Below are 16,344 nucleotides of genomic sequence, written 5' to 3' on the forward strand. Positions count from 1 at the left end.
CCAAAGGCCGGGCCACCCTCTCCCGGCGCCTCCTTCCGGGACTCTCCTCTGTCTGCCAACCCAAGCACCCCCGGGGGAGGCCCCCCTCCACAGGCGTGGGCCCTTGTCCCTCCTCCCCTCCCCCGCGGGCTCCCTTGGCCTCCCACCTGTCTAGACAAGGCTCTGCTCAGCAGCCTCTGCTAGGCTGGCAGCCACTTGCTCTCAGCTCTCTGTGTGGCCCCAGAAAGCCCTCCAAGTAAATGCCTATTGGCTGACCCACTGTGGGGGATGAAGGTTTGAGGGCTGCCGAGCCGGCTGGGAGGGGGGCTCGCTTAGCCGCAGGGATGCCCAGGCCTCCCGGAGGTGAGTCAGGGCCGACCTCCTCAGGTTCAATGGCAGTGGCCCAGGTCTGCATGTTTGTGTGGGCTGGGGGGAGAGGAGAGGAAAGGACAGAAGAGCCTCGTCCCCCTGTCCCTCCCCAGCAGGCCTCAGGCAGGTGAGGCTCTGCCCATTGGGTTCCCCAGCCTCAGCTTTCCTGGTGCTGTTCCGTCGGGGAAAACCGATACCCTCAAGATACAGAGATTCCAGGACTGGGACTTGGGTATCTGAGGGCCAGGAAACGTCCAGGAAAAAGGCCCCTCGGCACCTCCTGGGTAACTAGGCCTATCCTTCTACTTCTGGGCCTCGGCACCCTTGTCCAGGAGCTCACCAACCCTTCTTTTAGGGATGGGGAAACTGAGGAAGGGGCTCTGGGCCCTCAGCAACTCGCTATCGCCCACTGAGTTGGGCTCCAGCTGGCTAAGAGTGACAGTAACTGACTGTGCTCGGCCAGTCTGGAGGTCCCTCTCAGCTCTTGTGGGTGAGATTTTGGACTCCGAGTCCTGGCTGAGACCATGAATGTTCCAGGACCCTTCCAGGAGGCCTGACACTGAAAGTCCTACATCCTAGCTCTGACAGTACATCTTAGACGGGCAGGGGCTTCCCTGAAGCTCAGAGTGTGGCATTCCATGCTTCTAGACCCATAGAGATAGGAGGAGGAAGAGGAGGCAGCCCACCCCAGGAAGAGATGCTCCTGCCTCTGCTCTGGGCTGAGCTGGCCCTTCTCAGCAGGGCTTCAGGAAAGCAAGGCCACTTCCTTCTCTGCCGTGACAGCCAGGCTGAAGAGCCTGGGGGGAAATGAGAGTTGATGAGATGGAGCCAGCATAGTCAGAGGGGCCCCTGGGCTTCCTAGTGAGCCAGATGCCTCTTGTCCCCCAGTAACAGCCCAGTCCTTCCAGGACAGAAGTGCCCTGTGAGCCCCATGTTGATTGGCTGGATGCCCTGGAAGCCCAGAGCCTTCCCTTCCTGTCATGGCCCTGGGCAGCTCCTCTCGATCCCCCCTCTCGGCCTAGGTCTCTCCCGCTCAACCAGACCAGTCTATTGAAACCTCACCTAGAAGGCGCACTCCAGGGGTGTGTCTGAAGGGGAAGATGCTGCAGGCAGAGCCAGGATAGACTGCCCAGAGGAACCTCAAACTTGTCCAAAGCAGGGCTCAGTCTATCAACACCTTCTCTATTGGGGGGGGGGGGGGCACAACACCGTCCTTCCAGTCCCTCAGGCTCCCAGTCTAGGAGTTCTTATTTTCCTCTCTATCTCCTTCGCCACCTCTCCTCCAATCCAATATGGAGCCAGGACTGTGCATTTCACCTGGCAGCATCTCTGGTCAGGTATCTCTGATGGATTTCACCTCTGCAGCGTTTAAGGTCAATTTCTCCTCCGAACCATCTCATGTCAATTTCATCTCTGAAGCAGCTGTGGTAGATTTCACCTCTAATATCTTCTGTCAATTTCACGTCTTTGTGGCATCTCTGGTCCATTTCATTTCTGTAATATCTGATTTGGCCCCCTTCTCTCCTCTGACACTGCCCTCACCCTGGTGGAGGCCCTCATTACCTCATCCCTGGGCTAATAGGCTGGGGTAGGGGGAGGTCTGCCTACCTCCCTCTCTCCCCACTCCTGTCCATCCTCCATTCAACCAGGGAAGTGATTGTCCTAAAGCACAGGTCTGACGATGACCCCATCCCATTCAGTAACCTCCAGGGGCTCCCTATTTCCGGAACTTGCCACCACTTAGTCCCCCCACTCAGAAATATGCATTGGCTCCCTCTTATCTCCGGGGTAAAATACAAGTTCTCCAGGCTGGCATGTAAAGCCCTCCCCAGCCTGGCTCCCTCAACTACTGCAGCCTTCCTTCAAGTTGTATCCTTTCATCGGTTCTCCATTCCAACAGAATAGTCTGCTGGGAGATCCTGTGGTAAAGCGTTCCCTTTCCCATTGCCATGCCTTTGCATTTGCTGTCCCTTTGGCCTGGACTGCCCTCTGTTTTCAAGTCCAACTGCTGCACGTGGCCTCTCCTGCCGCCCGCCCCCAGTCCATTGCAAGTGGTGCCTCCTCCCCTCCTGAAATGATTCTCCATAGATTTCATATGGACTGCTCTGTGCACACCAGCCTGGAAGGGGGGTCTGCTTCCCCTTGGGGCTCCCCAGCGCCAACGCTGGCTCCTGGGGCACGGTAGGTGCTTCCATGTCTGCCAAGTGGAGCCGGACCAAACTGTCTCGGGCTGACTGGGGGCCCCCAACTCTTCTGATGGTCAGATGGCCGTGGCAATGGCTGTCACCGAGGGGCGGGGATCAGGCGGCGCTCTTAGCCTTACTGTTCTTTGGTCAGGACCCCCTTTCTACAAAAGGGGAAACCGAGGCTGAGGAAGAGCTTCCATAGCAAGCCCCTGCCTGTACAGAGAGGGAAACTGAGGCCTGCAGAGAGGAAGCGACAGGGAAGGGTCTTGGATCCAGGCCTCCCAGCTCCATCCTTCCTGGTCCTCCCAGGCCTTGTCCGGGCTTTTCTCTTTCTCGCATCTTCCTCGGCACCGAGCGAGGGTCTCCGCCAGCCCTTTGCTCCTGCTTAGCCCCCCTCCAGATTCAGAACTGCTCTGGAAGGCCCCGGCAAACAGCAATAAGCAAAGGGCTCTCTTCACAGCCCCCATTTACAGAGGAAGCGCCCGAGACTGAGGGGAAGAAGCCCCCCAAGGCTGCCAGCGAGGACGGAGAAGGGGCGCCCCCTGGCTCTCTCCCTCCCGCTGCGAGCCCCGGGCCGTGCTTTTAGGGCTTCTTCCCCATCCCTGCGGTTCTAAGAAGCCGTCACAAAGTTCGAGGTTGTGTCGCCGGACGCCAGGGTAGCGCGTGGGACCCCGACTCGAGGCCGGAGGCCCGGCCCGCTCAGCCTCTCGGAGGGGCCTGGCGAGGGAGGTCCTGAGCAGCCCTGCCCATGCAGGAGGGCGACGCCTCGCAGCAGACAAACCGTGAATGTGGGCGCTGCGAGGGACTCCGGGGGCTCGTCCGCCCCGGTCGGGGGGGCCTCGAGCACGTCCTGGAGACATCGAGTCTTACCAAGCCCAAGACGGGGACTCGATCCGCTCTGAGTGGGGTCACCGGCCTCCCCGGAGCTGGAAGGGGCAGAGCACTGAGGGAAGGCCTTCGGTCGGGGTCATCCCGCCCTCCTGTGATGGGCGCAGAAGGGGCCGCCCCCTTCCCAGAACCCTCTGGGTGTCATGAGTGGGAGGGGCTCCGTGGATCAAGAGCCAGGAGGTCCTGGGTTTGAATCTGGCCTCAGACACGTCCTGGCTGTGTGACCCTGGGCAGGTCACTTGACCCCCATTGCCTAGCCCTTACTGCCCTTCTGCCTTGACCATACGCAGTATCGAGTGTGAGATGGAGGGGAAGGGAAGAAAGAGCCTTTGTAACGGGGCGGCTCTGGTGGGAGTGTGGGCAGCAAGGCTGGCCTGTGGCAGGTTTGGGGTTCTGGTAGTCCGGGTCTCTCAGGTCCCCAAGAGGCCGGGGCTGCAACTCCTCGGGTGCCGTGTTGGCGAGCCTGTGGCCAGAGGGTGCTGCTCCCCTCCCCCTCTCATGCGGATCTGAGGACACCCCACGCTTCTCCTGCCCATGGGGTGCTTCCCCCTCCCCAGTCTGGAGTCAGCGGGGGAGGCAGTTTGGGCATTCAGTCCCTAAAAGGTTCGCCATTGCCAGAAGTCGTGGTGGTCTGGGTTGGGGGAGGGCAGTAGTGAGGGGGAGGGCGCGGGGGCGGCGCTGCCTCAACTGAAGTCCTCTCCATCGATCCCCCCCCCCGGAAAAGGCGAAGGAATGGCAGTGAAGAAGACAGTCACCTCCTGCAGACCTCAGGATTCCTGGCTTCAAGCAGTGACCGTGGGGTACCAGCAGCAGCATCCATAGCCAGACAGGGGAAGCGTTTGAGAAGGCAGCTTAAGCCAGAGAATGTCCGGGTCCAGCCTGCACGGTGCCAAGGCCGGACTCCGAGGAGGCCCCTTTTCTAGCCGAGGCCGCCATCCCTGAAGAAGCAGCACCCGCTGGCCTGGGAAGGGCCAGCCCAAGCGGCGTCTCGGCTGAAACCGTGGCCCACGCCAGGCCCGTCGGCTTCGTGTGGAAGGACGGGCCGGCAGGCGGTGTGTGCTTGGGGCTGGCTGCTCCCTTGCGACGTCAGAGCGCTTTGAAGCCGTCTTGATGGAGTTCTTTTCAGGGAAGGAGGAGGAGGAGGAACCGCATCTGCACGCCAAGAGGCCACGTTTGGAAAGCAGTCGGCAGCCTACGGTCTTGGCCAGGAGGCCTTTTGAAGCCTGGGGCGTCTTCAAGCCTTTCTAGCACTTCCGTAGACCAGCAAAGGCTCAAACTCGAGTTTTCTTTGCTTCTGGCTTGGGCTGGAGCGGCCACCATCCTGCCTCTCAGGCTGCAGATGACCTGGGGAAGGTATTTCCTGTTCTAGGGGGACAAAAATCAGGATCAGACTTTGTAGACGGAATCCCCTACATACAGGGTTAGCGTTCCAGGGAGTGTCTCCCGGGCCACTGTTCCTCCCCAGGCGAGATTTCAAGGCTTTCATTGGCCGGCACTGCCCCGTTTTGAGACCAGAAGTTGTATGGCATTTGGGAAGCAAATGTACACTAGCCGCTTAAATGACCCTTTGATAATTCCACCCTGTTGTGCCTCTAAGACTGAGCAACCTGAGCTGGTGCTGAAGGCTAGGTGTTCCCTTAGGTTCAATTTCCTGTTTGAAGTACCTTCTCCTAGTCACAAGGGGGCCACATTCCCTCACTGAAGCCACAGAAACTGGTGGAACTTGGAAACAGATTAGCAGAGGCACAATTAGAATAATTGCGTGGTAAAGATTTATTTAGAAAAGGAGGGGCACATCCTGGTGAATTGCTTCATTATGTTTAGTCTTGGCGAGCCAGCTAAGTGTGCCATGAGATGCCCGGGCAGCTGTGTCTTCCTCTTCTGTGACAGGAACCAGGTGCATCATGACCTCATCTGCTCCAGGGAGCCTTGGATTTCAAGGGAAGCACCTGGGATTCTACCAGGATCCTCTTAGCTGCTCTCCCCCTCGAGCCGTCTGTTCCGAAAGCTACCCAGCACATAAAACGACTGATGTTGCTATGAGAGGACTTTGCTCTAGAGTTAAGCTTATTTGAAGGAAGCCACTTCGCTTGGCTGGAATTGACTTCGACTTGGGTGAGAGAACTAGGAAGGCAAAGAACAAGTTTAAATGAAATATGCCTCCCTTTCCACGGCTTGCTCCTTCAGCGTAAGTAGCATTTGCCACAGATACTTGAAGAAGCAATTTAATGTTAGGAGAACATTATGGCACCAGCGGGGAAAACCACTTTGGAATGGGCACAATTCTGTCTTCGGTTTTTGCTGATGGAAGAGCATTAAAAGCCTTTCCCTCAGAAAGTCTTTCTTGGAGGGAGAGCTGTATATTCTGTTGTCTCTCCTCTCCCCACCACCCTTTAAAAAATCTGTCAGGTCCAAAGAAGTGTAGGATGTTTTCCGGAGACAGTTTCTAAGTTGTAGGAAGCAGGTCCTAACCAGGTGGGTCTGCAGAGAATGGGGAAGGAGCACATTAAAGTCTGCCCTTCACATATAGACACGGCCAGCAGCCACATACGAGGGGAAGAGAACTGCTTTGAGTTTTGAAATACCCCAATGAAACTGGTGAGCAAACAGCTGGGAAAGGGATTCAGGTTCTTGTTTCCTTCTAATTAAAATAAGTTGTAGAGGATGAAACCATGACTAGGACAAAAGAATTGTTTCTGTCTTCCAAATAAATGCAACCATTTCAAGGAGTGGGTTATGGAACTCCAACCCCTCCCTAGCATGCTAAATCAAACTCCATCTTGTCTTTTGCAGAAATGTCTACAGGATTAACAGCCCCAAATACTATCACACCACTATGAGGCTGCTCTGTCTAAACTCAATCGTCTTTTTAAACATCTCAGCTCCATCTAGTAAGATCTTGTGCTTGTATCGTGCCAACATTAAATGCAGCATTAGTGCAAAAAAAGAAAAGAAAAGGTTCGCCATCACTGCACATGCCAATCACTGGGAATCCATCTGAGCTTGCCCTAGCCCACTGGTGTTTTCCCCAGAGGGGACTGTTCCCATTCCACAGGAAAAGTTGGACCCAGAAAAGGAATACAAAATAGTAAGGAGAAGAGCCGGCATTTGAGCCCTGCGCTCTGCCTCTAAATGCAGCTCGGTCCCACTGGCCTCCTCTGCCTGCTCATGAGGGAAACCTGCTTCTGCTTGTGAGAGGAGGGTTAGATAAAAGGACTGGGCCCAAGTGGAGGGGAGGGTCCTGTAACCAGGGACTGCACCCTACAGTCTTGTAGCAGTCCAGACCATATGTATAATTAAGATGTAAGGATTGCGTGTGGACACATGGCCATTCTTGCGCATGGCAATGAACTCTGATCCCAGCATTGCTAAGGTTAAGGAGCGAAACTTAGATCCCTTTGTCTTATCCACCCTGGGATAAACTCCACCTTTACCTTGTTGGAATCTACACCTGAACCAATCAATACACTCTATACTCACGTTTATGCATTTTGCATATTTGCATATCAAAAACATTAAAAGGAGTGGGCCACAGTCACTTCCCTCTCTCTTGGATCTCACCCTTGCCTAACTGTCTCTTCTCTCTCTTCTCTCTCACCTGGGACCTGGCCTTTGGCCAGGCACTTTCCTTTTCCAATGCTAATACCTAGCTCTTTCTAATTCATCCTTTTATCTATACCTTATTCTCTCAGCCATAGGGTTCTTGCTTGGTAGGAACCTAGGCTAACTTCTCAGCTAAGCTCTATTATTTCTCTGACCGGAGTGGTGTTAATTTTGGATTACCGGATGGTTCTTTCCTTTGAGATTTCCAGTGGTCGGAGTGTGCTGTGGCTCCATTAAAATCAACACGGCTTGGTTTCTGACTCAATTCTGCCATCTCCTGGCTCTGACTCGCCCCTGCGGAATTTAAACTACTATCCTTTCTCTCTTCTTGGGGCATTCGCCGGCGAGTGTCTCATCTCATCAACCTTGAGAAGATGGGAAGGAAGCAGAAGGATCAGAGAACTGGAAGGGGGCTGGTGGTGGTGGTGGTGGTGGAGCTGGGGGATGACAAACATGTATTAGGCACCTTGATGTGCCAACACTGTGCTAAGTCCTTTACCAATAGTGTCTTATCTGGTCCTCATGACAACCCTGGGAGCTATTTATTATTGTATCCATTTTACAGATGAAGAAACAGAGGCAAACAGAAGTCCAGCAGTTTGCTCAGCATCACCCAGCTAATAAGTAAGAGCTGGAGGGGTCTCATCTGGAGGAGAGTTAGACTTGTTCTGTTTGGCCTCAGAGGGCAGAGCCAGGACTCAAGTCATCAAGTGTTAAGTGTCTACCAGTACCAGGCACTGTGTGTACTGTGGAGGGTACAAAGAAGGGCAAAAGAATGGTACCGGCCATCAGGGAGTTCAGTTACAGTCTAATGAGGAGACAGCAAGCAAACAACTATGGGCTAAGAAGCTACCTACAGGCTAAATCAGAAACAATCTAGAAAAGTACCAGTGCCAGGCTCAGTTATGAGCAGTTTTGAATGCCATGCTGAACATTTTGCATGTGGAGATGATAGGGAGCTCATGGAATATAACCGAGAGGCGTGAGAGATAGATGTGTGACACAGTTGAACCTTAAGTTTTAGGAAATTCACTATGGTAACTGGAGGATGGCTGGAGGTGGGGAGAGACAGGAGGCAGGAAGAACCTCCTTCTCCCCCCTCCCTCAATTCCAGATCCCATGAAGTTATTGCTATATTTCCAGGCATGAGGTCATAAGGGTCAGAATGAGAGTAGGGCAGTGTCAGGGGAGAGGAGGGGGCTGCTGAAGAGGTGAAATGGACCAGAGATGCTGGGGACTGAAATAAACCAGAGATGCTGTAAACTGAAATGGACCAGAGATCCTGGGAGGTGAAATGGACCAGAGATGCTGGGGACTGAAATAGATCAGAGATGCTGTAAACTGAAATGGACCAGAGATCCTGGGAGGTGAAATGGACCAGAGATGCTGGGCAGTGAAATGGACCAGAGAGACTGAAATAGACCAGAGATCCTGGGAGGTGAGATGGAAGTGACATGGACCTCCACTCTCAGGGCCCCTTTCCTCTTCTGTAAGGTAGAACAAGAACTGGTGTGGGCTCTACTTAATGCAGGGCTGTTGAGGAGAAAGATGTACAAGACCAAAAGCAAGCTGGCAATGGAGGCTGGGATTAAAATGAAAACTGCAGGGAGAGGTGACTGCAGTGTGGGAAGCCCAGAGGCCAGGCTACTCTGAGAGGGAGGGAGGGGGGAGAGGAAAGGGAGAAGGGGAAAGGGGGTGGAGAAGGGGGGGAGGGCGTGATGTGAGCCTGCTGACTGGGCCCGGGGAAGGACAATCTTCCCAAGAGCCTGGAGCCCAAGGGTGGGGTGTTAGTGGGCTGCTTCCCGGCCTGGGGAGGGCCTAGGGGTGGGCTCAGTCCAAGTAGGGACTCGGTATCTCCCGTGGCTGGGAGGCTGCTTTTGTCCAGCCCTGAGGGCCCTGAAGGGAGAGGCCACCCAAGCGCACTCAGTGGGGTCGAGGGCAGAACCAGAGTCCCCTCTAGGCAGGCCCCCCTTTATCGGACGCCGACTTTGTCCCTCCCCTCCCCACTGGAGACACGGATAAGGCAGGCCCGGCTCAGGCTCTCAAGGGACCAGTTGGACCCGGGTCAGCGAGCAGCAGGGGGAGCCCCGCCCCCTCCCTTAAGAGTCCCAGAGAGACTAGCGAACAATACAGAGTTCACCATGGCTAAAGGTGACCCCAAGAAACTGAAAGGCAAGATGTCTGCTTATGCCTTCTTTGTGCAAACTTGCCGGGAAGAGCATAAGAGGAAGAACCCAGAGGTTCCTGTTAACTTCACAGAATTTTCTAAAAAGTGCTCCGAGGTGGAAGACTATGTCTGGGAAAGAGAAGTCCAAGCTTGATGAGATGGCGAAAGCCGAGAAGGTACGGCATGATAGAGAAACGAAGGGCCAGCCAAAGGTGGTAGCAGGAAGAAGAAGGATCCTAATGCATGCACCCAAAAGGCCCCTGTCTGGCTTCTTCCTCTTCTGTTCAGAGTTTCGTCCCAAGACCAAGTCTACAAGCCCTGGCGTATCCATTGGGGATGTGGCAAAGAAGCTTGGCGAGATGTGGAACAGTCTCAGTGACAACGAGAAGCAACCTCATAAGAAGGCAGCCAAACTGAAGAAGAAATAGGAGAAGGATGTCGCAGATTATAAGTCAAAAGGGAAGCTCGATGGGGCAAAGGGGGCGGCTAAAGCTGCCCGGAAAAAGGTATAGGAGGATGAAGAAGAGGACGAATGAAAAGGTACCACATTCTGTCTCCACGTGAATACCACAGAGTAGGGGAAACACCATAAATGAAAGGCCTCCTTTGTGCTGGTGTCGATTGCCCTCATTGGGCTTAGTTGGCTTCTGATCTCGTGGCTTCTCAAGAGTGCTTCTAGATAGACTTTGGAGCTGGTTTCCATGAAGTGGCCATGGGTATCTAGGAGCACCCAGAAATGGTGTCAACCTTGCACAGATTTCCAAACATTTTTAAAAACGAAAAGGCGTTCTCGTGTTCTCCTCGCTCTGTGTGCCCTTTTGTTGTTGGTGTAAAGGCACTTACAAATGTTTCAGGCATTTTTCTTTAATTTGTGGGGTGGTGGTTAACCATACGGTTACTGGCCAGACCTTTGAGTTCTAAACTGCACATATCCTTAGTTTGTAAAAACAAGCCCCCTACCCCTAGCCAGATTCTTGGGGTCCAGGCTTGAGGGGGCGCGGGGCTTGCCTGCCTTTCCTAGGGAGCTGCAGCCCAAAGCCTACACTGTGAGGGTAGATCGCAGGTATACTGCAGTGGGTGTCCATTTAGTTAAAAAGTTGTCCTTCTGTATGTATAGTGGAATAGCACCCTGCTCCCATTCTTGGGTGTCAAAAGGGGGGGGGTGAGGGGCAGCTGGCATGAGAAAAGTGTCTGGATTTTTGGTTTTCTTTTTAGTTGAAGTGCAGTAGTTTTAAATGGAAAAACTGTAGAGCTCCTCCTTGTTTAAGGAAGTCAAACAGAAAGCCAGGCCAATGATGCAGGAGAAAAAAAAAGAAAAAGGCGGTCCTGAAACAAACTTTAGAATGTTTTGGGGTTTTTTTTTTTTTGTATGTTTAGAATGCTGAAATGTCTTTTGAAGCAAAATAGACAGTATTACACTTTTAAAAACCATTCAGAATTTCTGGGTTTCAGCTGACTTCAAAGTCCCAAACAAAACAGTGCTTTGTAAAACCAGGATCCCCAGAAGTCTGGCCGCTGCAGGTATCTTCTCCTTGTCATCTCTTCTTCCCCGCCCCTCCCCCAACCCATTTCAAAAACAAACCAAGGAACCAAACCTGAGCCTTGATGGGAGTTCAAGGGAGTGTCTGCTTTAGGCTATTTGCTCCTTTAGATTATTGATCTGCCAGTAGCATTAGGAAGTCTGAGCTTACTTGGACAGTGCGGTGGTGACTCTTCATTGGCCTCTCAGGTGTGGAAGCTACACTATTTGAGAATCCTGAAAAGCAGGTGGTGAGGTTTCAGGCTGCTGCCACTGAGCTGCGTTTTGGCTTCCCCACCCTGCCCCACCCCTTCTGGTTAAGTTGGGTGTGCATTGCTATTCGTCCTAAAATGTGCCTTTTATGTTTTTTAGTACTGGGGGTTCCTTCCTGCCCCCCTCAGTTTTGGTCCAGAGAAACACTAGAAGCTTCTCTTCAGCTCTACTAGCTCGTAGGGGGAGGGGCCACGTAGCTCATCTCAAGCCTCCTGGACTCTGGGGGGAAGCCCCAGGTAGCCGCCATTTCTCTCTAGGAAGGGCAATTCTGGCCACCAAGTTGTGGCATAACCTCTTCCCTCCGCCTCCCCCATCACTACAGGTAGGAGTAGTTGGGCATCCCTCGACTGGGCTGCCTCCCCCGACTGCCCGCTTCCTTTTAGTCATTAAAGACGCGTAGAAAATAAGGGTGACACCGTCACGTCTGTGACGTCTGGCCTCCCTCCTCGTCATGTGGATGGAGAGTAGATCTAAAGCTCAAGCGATTGGTTCTTAAGCCCGGCGGGCGGGCAAATTCACCGGGGCTTGGTGTCGGGCCGAAGGGCCGGCCCAGAGGTGCCCAGGTGTGTGTGTGTGCTGAGAGACAGCGCTGAGTGAACCCGCCACGGCCTGGGGCCCCCACCGCCCGCCAGACTGGATGGAGATGGGGACGCTCAGCTGAAGGGTCCCATGTGTGTGGAGAAGGCCTTTCTCAAGGGCTCCTGGGAACAGCGTAAGCTTTTAAAGGCGCCATCAGGTGGTCCTCTTCCAGCAAAGCAGTCTCAAGGGAGGGAACAGCAAGGAGGCCTGTTTCCTGTGCTCTTGTTCTCCCCTACTCTGCTGCTGCTCTTTATTCTAAAGGCGGTCGAATGCTCTTTTGTTGATGGTTTTTCCTTTGTGCTGGGGCAGCATTTCCCTGTATCCTGAATGCTGCTGAAGGCTTGGGGTTGCTCTGCCTGGTGGAGATGAGCTACTCTGCCCAACGTGCTCCCCTGTGGAGCCTCTGTAAGTTGGGGCGACGCAGAACGTGGGGTTTGGCTGCTCAGTGCAGGCCTGGAGGCACCCTTCAGCCCCCTCCCAGGAGAGAGGCCTCCTTTCTCTGTAATGCCGCCCTCGCCCCCCTCACACTGAGCTCCAGAGATGGCATCGAGGACTAAAGAGATAGATGCTAGGCCCCTCCGCCTCCGTCTTTACATCTGGCCTCACGGAAAACTCAGCCCAAGGACCCAGTCTCCTGCGTAGACAAAGCCAAGGGGACAGGATAGCCACGCTCACGGGCAGCCGGTCAGGAATGGGGCGTGAGGTGGGCCTGCTTCTCCATCCGCCGAGCAGCTGCCCAGTGGCCTCCCCTGTGATCCGTGCCTCAGTCTTGGTGCTCAGTCAGCACCGTGCCCGCCAGACAGAAGCCCTGTCCCTTTGAACTCTCTTTGGATCCTGTGTCTGCCACTGCACTTGTCCTTGAGCTGTCGTTCCAGGCTGAAAACTATAAACCTCTGGGCAGACGTGGGGTCTGTCAATGAAGGGCACCCAAATACCACTGTCATGTGGCCCAAGATAGGTCCATGTCCCACCTGGCCCCACCCTCCATCCTGTCTAACTTACTGCTGCCAGCTGCAAGAGCAACTGCATGATACACTTCCAGTGGCTATTGGGATGCAGGATTGCTAGTCAGATTGCTTCCAAATGAAGGAAAACCACGGGCGTATCTCCCAACCCGTTAAGATTTGGGGTTTCATTGTTTCTTACCATGCTAAGCTGTTTTAGGGTACCCCCAATACTTCAGTCTCATGCTCTCCCCTCCCCTGTTCTGCTTCTCTTACCTCCTTCCTCCCTGAACAGTCCCATTTTGGGGGGGGAACAAACACTCAAAAACAAAAAACAAAAAGCCTGAGCTTGATGATGTAACAACTGTTGTCAAAAGTGTATCTGGGGGCCTTCTTGGATGCGTTAATTTCCTGTAATAAAGTTTATTAATCAGTCTTCCCCCCCCAAAAAAAAGAGTCCCAGAAGCTGGCAGGAGGCCCTCAGCCAGCCCCGAGCCCTGCTGGTTCCAAAGTCCAAGACAAGCCCAAGAGGCGCCGGGCCTCCCGGCTCCCGATGTGGATCCCCTGGGCCCAGCCTGGCATCGAGGCCGCTCCGGCACCCCCGCGCCGGCTGGGACCACCTCCGGGGACTGCCGGAATTGCAGCCCTGGCAGAGCAGCGGCACCCCAGCTTAGTCCGGCCACGGAGAGTGGCAGCCATGGGGAGAGGCTTCGTCCCCCCTGGAGCTCGGAGGGGAAGGCGGCCCGGCTCCCTCCGCCTTTTGGGGCGGTGTTCCCAGCGTTCCCCGGGTTGGGGTCACACTTGAACACAGGCCAGGGAGGGAGGGAGGCCCTGCCCTCCCTGGGCCGCCTAAGGGAAGGCGCCCGCCGGGGGAAGGTCCTGGGCCCTGGGCAGAGAGCGTCCGGGGCTCAGTGGACCGCTAAGGTCCGAGGCCCCCCAGAAAGGGCCCGGAGAGAAGCTGAAGGCACTGCTGTGAGACGGCCTCCAAGGAGCTCAGCCCGCGGAGGTGACCCTGGGCGAGTCACTGGCGCAGGTGAGGGCTTACCAGGAGAAACCCGTGGGAGGGAATTGGGCGGGGGCAGTTTGTGGGGGAGAAGGCGGGAGGGGTCTGGCCCCTTCCCAGGGTGCCAGCGGGGGGCGGGGCGGGGAGGGCCCAGCGTGAGAGCTCTCAGCCAATCAGAGCTGGGGAAGGGGATGAGCTCCCTTGGTTGTCATGGAGACAGGACGCCCGCCCGCCAGGCCAGGAACATGTGCAATAGGGTCCAGTCTGGGCGCAAGGGGGGAGGGCGGGCTCTTGGAGCATTCTGGGAAATGTAGTCGAAGACTGCCAGGCGCACTGCACTGCACCGAGGAGAGGCTGGGGATGCGCGCGCAGTCTCCTCCACCATTCCAGACCTTCTGCGCCCTCTAGGCTCCCCACCCCGCCAGTTTCTGGAGGGAGTGCTTCGGTGCGCCTCCGGAGAAGCGCCAGAGGGGGGAGGGGGCGGAGATAATGACGTCACAGGGGCTGGGTCCTTCCGGGCCCGGCGGAGCGGCGAGCCTGCTGACGTCACTTGTTGCTGGGTCACAAGTGGGGGGAGGGGCGGGCGGGTGGTGACGTTACCCTCTGCCAGGGCCCCCGGCAGGGACGGAGCTGGGCTCTGGAGGCCTCCTCTGCTCAGGCACCCTGCAGGTATTTAACCTGTGCTCCTCGAGCCCCACGGTCGGTCTGGGCTCCGTTCCCGCCCGCCCAGGACGCTTTCGGTCCGCGGACAATGGGGTCACGACGCCCTTGGCCCCGGGAGGCTCCGAGGACGCCGAGCAGCCGACCCTCTCCTGGCGGTGCAGCCTGGGGCCAGGGGCCTCCCTGATCCTCGGGCTCCTCTTCTAGACCAGGAGACAGTGCCGGCCGCGCGCTCCCTCCCTCCTGCTGACGCCTCCCCCCTCCTGTGGGCCTCTGCAGACCCCCAGAAGCCCCCACGCCTGACCTTTGTCCGGGGAGAGAGGAGCCCCCTCTGGAGGTGGCCCAGATGCTTGAGGAGGGAGGTTAGGAGGGGCTTTGGGGTCAGGGCCCTGGTTTGAGTCCTTATGGCATAGCCCTGTCTCTGCCCAAGCCTCAGTTTCCCTCTCTGTAAAACAGGGTTCTTTGAGCTCCCAAACCCCGGAAAGGAGTGGAAAGCACGTCTTCGGCATTTGTCAGTGTGCAGCGTGGGCCGACGAGCTGGGGATGCCCGTAAAGCGAGCCTGTCCTGCTCCCCAGCGGAGTGATGAGGAATCTGCTCTGTGCCAGGCACGGTGCTCCCCTCCCCCGCCAGCCCCAGCTGCCCCTTCACTCTATTGGGCTCTCCAGTGGCCCTTCCACGGCTTCTGCTGGGAGGTCTGAATTGTGCCCATCCGCCCCCGGCCCAGCACACTCCCTTTCCTTCCAGGCTGGCTTCCCCCTCACCGGACCGCCCAAACTGCCCTCCCCGGTCACCAGTGATCCCTGAGCTGCCAAACCCCAGGCCTTTTCTGCCCCCTCCTTCTCTGGGAGGGCTCTGCAGCCTGCGCACTGCTGCTCGCTCTCCTCCCCATATTCTCTTCTCCCATGTCTCCTTGGCTCCAGATCTTCTCTCGGGCCCTCTTCTCTTCTCCCTCTTGGGGATCCCATCATTAAATTTCATGGATTTAACGACCATCTCTATGCTTATGGTCCTCATGTCTGCCTCAGCCCGTCTCTCTGCTGACCTCCAGGCTCTCATCTCTGGGCCTTTCCAACATGTCTAGTAGACATCAGAAACTCATATCCAAAACCCTCCCCACACCCCCACCGCCTACCTTCCCTGTCATCACGGAGGGCACCACCAGCCCTCTGGTTACTTCCGACTCCCAACCTGGGAGGCATCCTGGACTTCTCACTCTCTCAACCCCCCCCCCCCAGCCAAGGTGGGGCCAGGCCTGTGGATTTCATCTCTGCGCCATCTCCCATCTCAGCATTTCATGTGGATTTCAGGTCTGCCCCATCTCTGGTCCATTTCACCGGGCTACATCTCTGGTCAGTTTTATCTCTCTCTTCTTTAATTAAATTAAATTAAATTAAATTTTTTTTTAATTTTTATTTGGTCCTTTCCAAACATTATTCATTGGAAACAAAGATCATTTTCTTTTCTTCCCTCCCCCCTCCTACCACCTCTCCCATAGTCCACGCGCAATTCCCTGGGTATCACATGTGTTCTTGACTCAAACCCATTTCTGTGTTGTTGGTATTTGCATTAAGGTGTTCGTTTAGAGTCTCTCCTCTGTCATGTCCCCTCAGCCACTGTAGTCAGGCAGTTGCTTTTCCTCGGTGTTTTTTCTCCTGGATCCCTGCAAATTGTTCAGGGACATTACACTGCCACTAATGGAGAAGTCCATTATGTTCGATTATACCACAGTGTATTAGTCTCTGTGTACAATGTTCTCCTGGTTCTGCTCCTCTCGCTCTGCATCACTTCCTGGAGGTTGTTCCAGTCTCCATGGAACTTCTCCACTTTATTATTCCTTTTAGCACAATAGTATTCCATCACCAACATATACCACAACTTATTCAGCCATTCCCCAATTGATGGGCATCCCCTCGTTTTCCAATTTTTGGCCACCACAAAGAGTGCAGCTATGAATATTCTTGTACGTGTGTTTTTCCTTATTATCTCTTTGGGGTACAAGCCCAGCAGTACTATGGCTGGATCAAAGGGCAAACAGTCTTTTATAGCCCTTTGGGCAGAGTTCCAAATTGCCCTCCAGAATGGTTGGATCCATTCACAACTCCACCAGCAATGCATTAATGTCCAACTTTGCCACATCCCCTCCAGCATTCATTACTTTCCATAGCTGTCATGT

At 55.1% G+C, this 16,344-nt stretch overlaps 1 protein-coding gene and 1 pseudogene across 1 annotated transcript in view; one reads left to right on the forward strand and one right to left on the reverse strand.

Annotated features, from left to right (window-relative positions):
- LOC130458784 (uncharacterized) overlaps positions 1-16,344 on the reverse strand; it is a 137,472-nt gene that overhangs the window by 99,764 nt on the left and 21,364 nt on the right. The gene's annotated exons all lie outside the window — the stretch shown is intronic.
- Positions 8,865-9,860, forward strand: LOC100011070 (high mobility group protein B3-like; annotated as a pseudogene).

This window comes from Monodelphis domestica, chromosome 4, assembly GCF_027887165.1.
Source record: "Monodelphis domestica isolate mMonDom1 chromosome 4, mMonDom1.pri, whole genome shotgun sequence".
In the NCBI taxonomy this organism is placed as follows: Eukaryota; Metazoa; Chordata; class Mammalia; order Didelphimorphia; family Didelphidae; genus Monodelphis; species Monodelphis domestica.